This window comes from Pseudorca crassidens, chromosome 17 (genome assembly GCF_039906515.1).
Source record: "Pseudorca crassidens isolate mPseCra1 chromosome 17, mPseCra1.hap1, whole genome shotgun sequence".
Lineage (NCBI taxonomy): Eukaryota > Metazoa > Chordata > Mammalia > Artiodactyla > Delphinidae > Pseudorca > Pseudorca crassidens.
This window is the reverse complement of record NC_090312.1, coordinates 36,956,069-36,968,793: the sequence shown is the minus strand read 5'-3', so window position 1 is coordinate 36,968,793 and position 12,725 is coordinate 36,956,069. Positions and strand designations below refer to the sequence as shown.

Genomic DNA, 12,725 nt, shown 5'->3' with positions numbered 1-12,725 from the left:
AAACTTGCAGCCACACAGGCTCTCCTTCCAGCTCCCTCCTCTTTCCAGCCTCTCTCTAGAAGATTCCTTCACCTGGGTAGCTCCCTCAGCTTCTCTTACACAGAATCATTTGGTCCCTCTGATTGTCCTCTGTACCCATGACCCCACACAACACAATAGCTGAGCCTGTTGAACTGATAGGATGTCCTTCCTTCCTGGAAAGCATGTGGTTTCCCACTCACAACAGAAATCTTTGGGGGATATAAACAACCACACCTTTAGTTGACATACATGACACCGGGGTGTTCTGGGTGGTCATAGTTCATCCTCCCCGTTTCCTGTGAGGTTAGAGAGCTAGAAAATGTGTGGTAGAGAGGGGGTAGGAGATGGCCAGGACTTCAGCTCCAATTCCATGAAAGGATCGAGGGTTCATGAGAATCAATATGAGCTCACCCTGTAGAGATGCATCAGACATGGCACTGCCCTTGAGGAGTTTATAATGTGATTGGGAGAAATGTATATGAGACAATTCTAGAACAAGTTGAGACGGGGATGTGTGCTAAGGGCCTAAGAGTTCAGAAGGGCAGGTGGGTACAGTCTGGAGAAGTCTCAGGAAGCTTCAAGGTAGACCTAGAAGATGGGCTGAGTCTAACCAGGTGGAGGGGAAGGTAGAAGGAATCCCGTTGAGAAGCATCAGTGTGAACAAAGACTGGGGGTGGGGGTGGGTGGATGGTGCCACATGGTGGGGAAGAGAAAGAAGGGCCACTTGGCGAGTGATCCATTTCCCCAGACATGTACCTCAACCAGTCTCATTACTTTAAAGTTGAACATGAACTACACCCCTCCTGGACCTTCTCCCATTCCCACCTGTAGGGAGGCCTGTGCTCTGGTGGACAGGCAGCCAACCCTCCACTTGCCAAGGATTGAGGTTCCAAGACTGGTATTCAGATTGGTTGATTGGCTCTGAGCATGCGTTTTCCCATAGAAACAAAGCTAGACATGGGGGTTAGCATAGAATACGACTAAAATATGGGTGTGTTGAGCTGGGGTCAGGCTGGTACATGGGTTCTTTTAACGCAGTTGTGGTAGGGAAACCCTAAGAAAGTTAGAAGCTTCTTGAAAAAATACGATTTTTCCTTTTTTTTTAACTTTTTATTTTATATTGGAGTAGAGTTGATTAACAATGTTCTGATAGTTTCAGGTGTACAGCAAAGTGAATCAGTTATACATACACATGTATCTATTCTTTTCCAAATTCTTTTCCCATTTAGGTGGTTACATTATTTTTGTTTTGAAAAAAATAATGTTTTTCAAATGAGTTATTTTAAAAATTCATAGAAATGTCAAGTTTCTACAATATTCCATGGGAAGTTGGTGAGCAATGCTCCCTGGATGTTCCACTGAGAGTTAGGTTCCTCAACTGTCCTAGAAGTACTAACGGTAACCCTGAACCCTGTCTCCCCCAGAGTCCAGAACCAGAAGCATGAGGCCTGCTGGGGCTTCAGCCACACGGTGGTGGAAGAGAGACCTGCGGTTTCACTGCAGGATGGGGATGGGGGTGCGTCTAATGTCTTTAATGCGTGGGAACTTAGCCGAGGTCCAGGCGGCCATCATGGCTATGGCTAACCAGGGGGTAGGGCACCACAGTGAGGATCAGGTGGAAGGAAATACGCAAAGGCAGGCAGGTGGCTGGGGTATGCTTCAAGGGGTTTATCTTATCCCCCGCACAACCTCAGGCACTGCCTTGTGCTTTTGAAAGCAGCATCTAATACTCCAAGGAAGGGTCTGGAAGAGCTTGGTTTGGTGTTAGGCTCCACAGTGATGGCTGAGATCCAGAAACTGGGCCTCAAGCTGTCTAGGCAAGTTGATACAGAATCCCAGTCTTGTGAGCTGAGCCAGTGTGGCTAGGATCTAGAATGGTATGACTTGGGTGGTTCACATTGTGGCCAAGAATCTATCACCTCCTTCCCTCTCTTCCTCCTTCCTTCCTCCTTTCCTTTTTTCCCTTCTCTCTCTCTCCCTCTCGTTCTTTCTCTCATTCGTTTGCATTCTGTGTCAAGCCATTTCCTAGGTGAATGTGTGTGTGTGCGGGGGGCGGGGAGATAGACACACAACAACGGTTACATTTGTAATGAAATAATTATCATTGTAGACAGTGTTGCACAGAGGTGTAGCATTTAACAGCATTAAGAGGGAACTTCATCAGATCTGTTTAGGGGTGTTGGGGGAGCTCAACAAGGCTTCCCAGGGAAGTGACGAGAAGTCAGCCTGGGAAAAGGGACAAAGGAGATGAGAAGAGGAAGAATGTTATAGACAGAGGGAAGCAGCAGTGCCATGTCACTAAGGCAGGAAGGAGGATGGCTTGTTCTGGGAAATTGCTGGAGAGAGTGAGCAAGTGGGATGAGATGTGAGACAGTAGGAGCAGATCACTGAGTGCAAGCCTAGGGCTGTTCACCGTGGACTGAACCACCAGTGTCTCTGCGTGGAGCTGAGTCTTTGGGTAGTAATGACGATAATAATACCTACGTCTTATGAGGCACTTCCAATGTGCTACATGCTTTCCATGCCTCATATTATTCAATCCTCATAATCCCCCTGAGGAATTAGTACAGATATCTTCCCAGTGTTCTGACTACGACGAGGAAAACAAGGATTAGAGGCATAAATGGTTGTATCTAAAGCCATGCAGCCAACAATTGAAGGAATTCAAACTTGAACCATGACCTGCCTGAATGCAAAACCCTTGTTCAGAAAACTTTCGCCTACTGCCTTTTGGTATCAGTGACTTTTGCTGAGAGAGCCTGGGGAGGACGTCTCCAAGATTTAGGTCCTCTGAGCCCTAAGAAGTGTGGGGAGGAGGAAAGGGGATGGGGGACAGGGCGCTGGTGGCTCTGGCTGTGGTAGAGTATTATTGAGGAGAGTTCCAGTGCCGGGGGTGGGGGAATGCACGGAGCTTGTTCGTGTGCATGAATCATTCACAAGGCGAGGATGAGTCAGAGGCCAGCTACATTGTTACGGAAGCAGTGGGCCGGGTGTGGACTCAACCTGAAGCTGGGTTTTTTTCTCTTATGGTGACAGCATGAAGCAGGGAAGCCAAGCCAACTTTGTGGGGGGGGGGAGGTGACTTTTAAGTGGAAAAACATCTTCACTAATGCTTGCAGGTGACGTTGAGGATTGTGGAAGAAAGATCCACTTTCGAGAATTTATGAAGTCCTTGACCAGATATGGCCAAAGCCAGGATGTCTCACCCGCAGAAGAAATCTGGCACTCCATTCTGTGGGCTGGTCACACAATCACTAAACAGCACCTGGAGAAGATTTAAAACTAGTTGCGGGAGGAATTCATCACCAAGCTAACTCAGGGACTTTCTGGCAAATCTTTATGCCTATGATTCAGAGAGAACTCCCAAACCCCTTGAGTGCAATAGAGTTGAAAGAAACCTGAAACTGGCTTTGGTGAGATAGATAGCAAAACAGTAAAAAAAAAAAAAAAAAAAAAAAAAAGGAACCATTGTAGAAGTTAGAAGAAGCAAAATAACTGCTCTTCTTGGAATTACCTCTCCTACCTTAACTATGGCCCGGGGGGGATGTTCCCCTATAATTGTCAGGATGTCAGACTGTGTGGATGGGATGTTTCCCATTTCAATTTGACCCTAATATCAGTGATCCAGGTAGAATTGCTGTTCAGACACCAAAATGTGGAACAGTCATTGAACGTTTGTCCTGTAATGGACATTCATTTATTCATGCAACCAAAATTTCTAAGAATGTATTAATACCAAGCAATTCTTTAGGCCTGTTACATGTTATCTCTAATGGTCCTTGGACTATTGCAACTCTTGCAGTTAAGATTAGGAAGTCTTCATTAATAATACTGTACTTTATACTTGAAAGTTGCTAAGAGAGTAGATATTAAATGGTTTATTAAATTAAACCATAGAAAAGAAATAGTAATTACATGACATTATGGAGGTGTTAGCTAACACTATGGGGGTAATCATTTTGCAGTTAAAAAAAGTTTAGGAAGTCATCTTGCCTAAAGTCCATAGTTAGCAGCTGCTTCTGTGACTAGCAACAGTTGGGGTTACCTTCCATTTTTTTTCAGCAAAGACCAGGTATAGAATATTGTAAAAGGAACCTCTGAGCATGAGGGAATCTCTGCACTAACTTATGGAGCTGCAGTCTCAGCTTGAGAAGGAAGTGTGGTCCATGGGAAGGAGCTCTGGCTCTCCCAGTGCAAATCCATTTCCTAGGTGTGACCTCAGGCCAGGGCCCTAACATCTCCTCAAGCTTAGATTTCCTTGCCTGGACAATAGAAACAATTAGATCTTCCTCATTGCATTTTTGTGGAGATTAAATGAAATAATAAGCAACAAGATTGAGGGCAAGTTTTAATGATCTTATATATTTTTTGATACACTGCACATTTTCCAAAACATGTAGATATCAAAAACATAATCGGATTTTTTTTTAATTAAAAAAAAATGTAAGAAGATTAGTGTGTCTAAAGCTTTTACTACTGTGCCTGGCACAGAGAAAGCCAGCGTGAACCTTAACTATTAATAATAAGTGGACGCCCCCTAGGATGCAGGCATGTCCAAGCAAGTTCGGGGATCGGGAAGGGCGGCCCACTTGGGCTATATTTGCAGGAGACCTGAGGCTACTCCTGAGAGAGAATTTGTGCTAAAGGAAGAGACTTGAAGTTCCCAAATTAGATCAGCGGCAGTAGGTCAAAGTAGGCTTCTAAGCACAGCCCTGCGTCTGTCACATAGACTGACCTCTGCCTAGTCCTAGGGGATTCCTGCCTGAGCACTAGGGGAGGGAGTGACAAAACTAAAACTCCATTTCCTAAAATCTCTGTTAGACTTTGAGAGCTTTAGGCAGTCTGGTTTGTAACCTTTTAACCTGCTGTGCACCAGGGGAACAAAGGGGACTTCCCTTCCCCGCCCCCCTGAGGGTGTCTGCTGGAGTCTGGAGAACGGGGCACCAGGAACTGAGAAGGTGTCTTGGTGCAGTACCTACAAGGCAGGCTTTCCCACAGGGAGAGAAGGAGAGGAGGAAAACAGCAGCCATGTGTACTTGAGAGGATCACCTAGGCACACCTGGGACATTTTTCTAGGGATGTTAGATCTCTTTAGGAAACATTTATTGAAGACCTCGGAGTGTTACTGAGTGGCCACCTGAGGCATAGCCTGGAAGCTGGGCCATGAGAATGGGGGTTCTCCCAAGGAACTGAGGCCTGCCCCGTTGGTCGGTGGGTAAGCAAGCAGACCTGTCTTGTTTTCCTCTACTGGGTTTTCCTTGTGGCTTTAACAATTGCTATGTCAACAGCCACCCTTTAAAAGAACGCTGCCAAAGCAGTGCGTTAGGGAAATGTGCTCAGGGAGAGCAAAAGATCCTCTTCCTCTATCTCAGCTATACTTCTTTAAAGTTCATTTTAAACAATCGTGGTAAAATATATACTGTTGACCCTTGAACAACACAGGTTTGAACCGCATGGGTCCACTTACATGCAGATTTTCTTCAATAAATACATACTATGGTACTACACGATCCACTGTTGGTTGAATTTGCAGGTGTGGAACCATGGATTCGGAGGGCCAACTGTAAAATTACACAAAGATTAGAAGATTTTCAACTATGCAGGGGGTTGGTGCCCCTCACCTCCATGTTGTTCAGGAGTCAACTGTATATATAATATAAAATTTGCCATTTTAACCACTTTTCAGTATACAATTCAGTGGCATTAAATCATGAAGATTTTCCCTAATGTCTTCCCTAATGTTTTACAGTTTTAGCTCCTAAGTGTAAGTCTTTGATCCATTTTGAGTTAATTTTTGTATGTGGTGTAAGGTAAGGGTCTGATATCATGTGTTGGTTTGTACCCTGCAACTTTGCTAAATTTGCTTATTAGCTCTAGTATGTTTCCTCCTTGTGCATGCTTTGGGATTTTCTACATATAGGATAATGTAACCTGCAAATAAGATAGTTTTACCTCTTCCTTTCCAATCTGAATACCTTTTATTTCTTTTTTGCCTAGTATCTCTGACTAGAACTTCCAACACAATGTTGAATAGGAGCAGTGAAACCAGCCATCCTTGTCTTGTTCCTGATCTTAGAGAGAAAGTTTTCAGTCCTTCATTATGGACTATGCTATTAGCTGTGGGCTTTATCACACTGATAACTCTACTTTTTATCAGAGAATGTCTTAATTTTTACCTCATTTTTGAAGAACAGTTTTGCTTTATATAGAATTCTCAGTTGACTTTTTTTTTTTAAATTTCAGCCCTTTAGGTGTATCATCCCACCACCTTCTGCCCTCCACAGTTCCTGATGAGAAATCAACAATTAATCTTATAAAGGATCCATTGCATATGATGAGTCACTTCTCTCCTGCTGCTTTTGGGATGCTCTCTTTTTCTCTTAGATATGTAGATTCACGTATTTAATAAAATTTGGAAAGTTTGTGGCTATTAATCTACAAATATTCTCTATACTCCTTTCTCTCTCTTCTTCTGGGACTCCTATAAAGCATATGTTGGTCCACTTAATGATGTCCCACAGGTCCCTTAGGCTCTGTTTTTTTTTTTTTTCTTTTCCTTGTTCCTGCTCCTCAGACTGGATACTTCTTTATGGTCCTATCTTCAAATTTGCTGATTCTTTCTTCTGCATCTTCAAATTTACTATTGAACCCTTGTAGTGAATTTTTCATTATAGGTATTATATTTTTCAGCTACAGAATGGTTCCTTTCTACAACGGTCTCATTTTTTTTCATATATCGTTTTCCTGATTTCCTTCAGTTCTATGGGCACATTTTCCTTTAGCTCTTTGAGCATATTTAAGACAGTTGTTTTAAAGTCTTTGTCTCATAAGTCTGATGTCTGGGCTTCCTCAGGGATGGTTTCTGCCCATTTATTTTGTTCCTTTGAATTTGCCAAACCTTCCTGTTTTTTGCATGCTTTGTGTTTTTTTGTTTTGGAAAACTGGACATTTGAATATTATACTGTCATAACTCTGAAAATCAGAATCTTCCCCTTCCCCAAGATTTGTTTTTGTTGTTGCATTTTTTTTGCTGATTGTTGAAGGCTATGATTGCCTGTTTGTTCAGTGACTTTCCAAACTATTTTTGCAAATAATATTCCTTGGCATGTGTGGTCACTGTTCCATTTGCTTACGTTCAGCTAATGTTTGACAAAGTTTCCTTAAATGCCAGAAGTTAATGCAAAACAAAAATAAAACACAAATCATGAAAAAGATAAACACAAAAGAGCAAACATCTCTCCCATTCTTCACAGACTGGCTTTCTGCTGGGTTGTTCCAACTCAGTCAGACTTATGCTGAGCCTAGGGATTGGCACAAGGTGAAAGCTTAGGATCTTCTCCGGTCTTTTCTGAGCATGAATCTTGCCTTGAGCTTATGCATGGCTTTCTAAATTCCTCTGTATACCCAGGTGCTTTGGGGATGTCCCTATTTCCCAAAGAATTTTCCCCAGTTTTTCCTCCTGGGCCTTAGATAATCTATTGTATCTCTGGACCATAATCTTTTGCCCTAGACTTCTACAGATTGTTAGTTTACCTACCAACATTTTCAAGCAATGTCCAACGCTTTTCTGGCTTGAGGTCTGAGCTAGGCAAAACTGAGACAAGCGTCTTCAGGTAACCCCCAGAGAGGTTAGAACAGGCATACAAAATAATGTGTGAACAAGATTTGCTCTACTCCTTCTGGAACCAAGGAGCAGTAGCCCACACTGGGAACACGGGCAGCCATCTCTTCAAAATTACCTTCACACTGGGGAGGGAACAGGGCAAGGGCAAGTAAAAATGCCACCAACTTTCCATTTTCAAGTTGCTTTTTTCTCTATTCAGCATTTTCTTGGTCGCTGTAAACTTTGACTGTTTTCTGGAGTTCTAACAAAGTTGGTTCTGAGAGTTTCAGCTTGTTTTTTGGTGTTTCTGTGGGGAAACAAGAGCTTGCGACTACCCACTCCATCATTTTGCTGACATCACTCCCCAGCTACATTTTTGATAGTGATTTTATTTTTACCTCTATACTACTGTGGCCTGAGGAACTGGGTTATACTCACAAAATCCACTTTGACCAAATCCTTGAACTGGTGTATGACACCATCTTTTTGTAGAGTAAGTTAAAAAGGCCATGCGAAACAGACCAGAAATAAATTTTAAAAATCAGTCTCTACAGGCCATACTTTTTACCTGTGCATGGTTGTAAATACTATGTCACAGTATCTACATTGCAAGAGAAGGGTTGCTAAAGTTTGTCTTCATTTACAATTAATAGTAAAATGACACTTTCTAAAATGTTAGCTTGAATGGTCATCAGTTCTAGTTGGTCCCCTAGACACATGTTGGCAAATAAATTTAATCTCTTTTGTTGGTGGCTGCCTGATGCAATTGTGAAGGGTTACAAAGCTATGTCCAGGCTCAGGGGACAAGAGTTCCATAATCAATTGGTATTATTTGTCCTGGGCATAGGAGGAAGGAGTGTCAGTGTGTGTATCTGTTGCTGTGTAAAGAATTACCTACAAATTTAGTGGCTTAAATCAACAATAGACAATTACCAACTCTCACAATTTCTATGGGTCAGGAAAATGGGAGTAGCTTGACTGGGTGTTTTTCGCTCTAAAATCTCAGATGAAGTTGCAGTCAAGGTGTCAGCTGGGATTGTAACCACCTGAAGCCTTGGCAGGCTGGAGGATTCATTTCCAAGAAAGCTCACTTACACAGCTAGCAAGTTGATGCTGGCTATTAGCATGAGGTTCAGCCCTTCTCTTCCTGGCCCCTTCCATAGGGCCACTTAAGTGTCCTTAGAACATGGTAACTGGTTTCCACCAAAGAAAGCAATCCAAGAGTGTGCCAGGCGGAAGCTACTGTTTTTTGGACCAAAACTCAGTCACATAGCATCATTTCTGCCACATTCTGTTCCTTTGAAGCAAGTCACTAAATCTGGCCCATACTCAAGAGAAGAGAAATTAGGTTTTACCTTTTGAAGGGAGGCATGCCAAAGAATTTGTGAATATGTTTTAAAACCACCACATAGCACTGTGCCTACTTCAAAATACCCCCCTGAACCCTAAAATTATCTGAGTCACACGAAGTACTGACTTATTTTATAAAAAAAAGAAAAATGTTGTGCAGAATCAAAGGTAGAGAATACATATGTTGTGTATGTGTGTGTGTGCAATAGAATAGGAAGAAAGGGAGCTTCCTGGTTTTTTGGAGAATTACTCAAAAACAGCTTAAGGGAACTCCAATAATATAACAATTCCCTAACTCAAGGAGTGCTACATCTAAAATCTATCTCCTAGGATACTGACAGAGAGAGGAGGGCATAAAATGAGTCTGATTTTGCCCCCTTCACTCTCTTGCCCTCAGAAGTTTCTGCCATAAGTTAGGATTTCAAGTCCTGGGGAGGACTCTGCATTAAAAGCAGGCGATTTGAGCAGAGCGTCCCAGTTAGCTTTGGTCAATGCAAACAGTTCCCTTGCTTACTAGAAACGACCCAACAGGCCAATGCCATTGGCAAACAGAATTGCAACATGCGAGGTACATATGCAAATGTGGACACCTGCATTCAATATTCCTCACTTGGGCTCAACAGAAAAACAACTACTCAAGCACAAAATGGTAATCCTGTTTTCTGAACATTTGGCCCTGAGAGTCATATGGTCTGTGACCTCCTAGCTTTTAAATATGTCTCCTCTTATTTTAAGTAGCAGATTCCTCTTAGTAAGAGAGCACTGTGTACCCTCCAAGCCTGGAACTGGTAGGTTTTCAGAGCTGAGTGAAAATATTCTGTTGACAGCCCTTTGCCTGCTTAAAGCAGCAGGGTTGTTTACTTGGGCTGGAGCACAGCTTTGTTGAGGCAGAGAGTCATGGTCTCATCATCAGGGCTGCCTAGCAACAGGTCTATGCCATGCCACAGAATTTCACAATGGGCTGGACCACAAGTACAATTTGGGGGGATTTCCCACAGTTTTACTCCCACTCTGTCATATTGCTCCTAAAATCTGAGTAACATAGCAAGATGCAAGAGTAATTATTGTGTCCCCCAAAGTTTTCTTCTTGGAAAAATTAAAAAGAATGTTTGTTTGCTGAGTCCATTTCTTTAAATACTAGAGAGACTTAGTCACGCTAGATTATTGAAAAAAATCTAATTTTAGTTTAATTGAATCTTATTCTGATAAGCCAGCTTAATATTCAGCAAAGTAGCTGAATGTGTACAGTGATCATTCTATCAACAAAGAAGATTCATTTTTAAAATATACTTTGTCATTAGAAATGTTATTACCAGGGAAAGAAATCATATATTGGTGTAAAGGTATATGCTTCCAACAACAGACTGGAGAGATTGGATGTGATAAAAAAGACACTAATTTATTCATTTATTAAACAAACATTTATGGAAAGACTACTAGTTCTGGGCAGCTAGAAAAGTTAACAGAACAATTTCCAACTGCCTTCCTAGACCTTATAGTGTAGCAAGAAGAAGATAATAACCCCACATGTGGTAGAGAAAAACAGAAGTGTTTGGGAATTATACGGTGTAGTGGGAGTAGTTAAAGGAAGGGAGAAGGGGTCTGGACATTAGAATGTGCTTGAGGAGGGGGGTTCTCCATGCCGGGGGTGAGAATGGGGTATGCAGTACACCTCCGAGCTACTCCCGCAAATAGAGCCAACTGCGACATACTCCCTTCCCGACCAGTAGAAACCGGGAACAGAATGGTATTTTTGTTGTGTAAAATTGTGAAACTGTGTCTGTGTGTATCTTTGTGGTAAAATTGATGTTGACATTGACCCTACGTTGCATTATTTATGATTTTAAAAAGCAATATTGATTCTCTCATAAAGGGACTATTTCTCCTCGGAGACATTGACCCTACGTTGCATTATTTATGATTTTAAAAAGCAATATTGATTCTCTCATAAAGGGACTATTTCTCCTCGGAGAGTTTTGTAGATTAACATTTGTGGCAATTAAAGTCCTAATGTAGCCACTACTGACTCTGGTCACTTAATCCTTCTATCAAATGTTTTTATTAGCTACTGTGCATTATGTATTTAGGAACTTAGCATTAAGTGGATTTATGTTCAGATCACATTGAAGATTTCGGTTAGGAATTAGGTTTCTTTTTCTCTCTGTTTCAGTCTTTAGACACTCTTTGTGGATAAATTCAAGGTTAGCAGGTTAATATCAATTTGGATTATGTATTTAGGAACTTAGCATTAAGTGGATTTATGTTCAGATCACACTGAAGATTTCAGTTAGGAATTATGTTTTGTTTTCCTCTCTGTTTCAGCTTGAGACACTCTTTGTGGATAAATTCAAGGTTAGCAGGTTAGTATCAATTTATGCCAATTTGGATCTTTAACCAGAATATATACAAGGCACTTTATTGATCTTAAAATACTGCCTCTAGGGCTTCCCTCGTGGCACAGTGGTTGGGACTCCACCTGCCAATGCAGGGGACACAGGTTCGATCCCTGGTCTGCAAAGATCCCACATGCTGTGGAGCAGCTAAGCCAGAGCACCACAACTACCGAGGCTGTGCTCTAGAGCCGGCGAGCCACAACTACTGAGCCCACATGCCACAACTACTGAAGCCCGCGTGCCTAGAGCCCATGCTCCGCAACAGGACAGGCCACCGCAATGGGAAACCCGTGCACCACAAGGAAGAGTGGCCCCTGCTCACCGCAACTAGAGAAAGCCCACGTACAGCAACGAAGACCCAACGCAGCCAAAAATAAAGAAATAAAATAAATTTATTTTAAAAAATACTGCCTCTATTGACTCTTTAAGGGTATAAACTAAATCTTTCCATCTTGCTTTTTATAGTAACTTTGAAAAATCATATACAGATGTTGAATGTATACTTTTTGTAATGATAATCGCATAGTCATTGCTGCTAATTACAGAACTATGGCTGACATTAACTAGTTAATTCAAATACCCGCCACATTTGCTGAGTATTCCTAACATTTTGAATCCCAATTTAGGTTTATCTGGAATGTCTGAAATATTCAGTTCAAGAATCATTTCAGATCATATTTACTCATTTTACTTCCTGTTAAGATTAGCTGGCTAATATCTAGCTAGGATGGGTCAGATAGCAGGGGCAGAGAGCAAAGAAACAGATAAAATAGATATCACATTAAAAGTGACACAGTTGGATCACTGATAAACTGTTCTGAATAAATTACAATAAATAGGAATCTTGAGACAGGTAAGGCTAATGAAAGAGTTAAACCAGATAATCTTGCAATAGGTCTAGCCAAACAATAAAACCACATGATTTTATAATTAAAGTAGAGAAAAATAAATATAGATGTTTCTTACCTACTCAATTTAGCTCTTGTTCCTATCTTTGTGTAAGGTTCAAATTTCATGGTACAAAGTATGTTCTTGAGATCTGGGGTTTTCTCCAAAATGGATAATCATCATTTATTTTCTAATGCAATGCCAAGAACTTCAACAAATAAAGTTTAATTATTCATTGCTTTTCTTTTTCTTTAGCTTTTCTTTTCTTTTTCTTTAGCTTATTCTTTAAAATGCTTCTCAGTTGTGAAACTGGTTCTCATCCAGAAATGGCATATATTATATTCTTCCTTTAAAATTTGAAATACCCAAGACATTATTTCTCTTTCAAAGATATTTCACCTTATTCTCTTCATTGTGTAATTACTAAGGGTTAGAAAGTTGTTTTCATTGATTTGCCAGAGGGAAATAGT

General features: G+C 41.4%; 1 long non-coding RNA gene across 1 annotated transcript in view; it reads left to right on the top strand.

Annotated features, from left to right (window-relative positions):
* Positions 1 to 11,772, top strand: part of LOC137210035 (uncharacterized) — an 82,437-nt gene extending 70,665 nt beyond the window's left edge. The window contains exons 2-3 of the long non-coding RNA XR_010936243.1: positions 11,297 to 11,334; positions 11,417 to 11,772. This is a non-coding gene — a long non-coding RNA (uncharacterized lncRNA). The remainder of the gene's footprint in view (positions 1 to 11,296; positions 11,335 to 11,416) is intronic.
* The last annotated feature ends 953 nt before the right edge of the window (positions 11,773 to 12,725 follow it).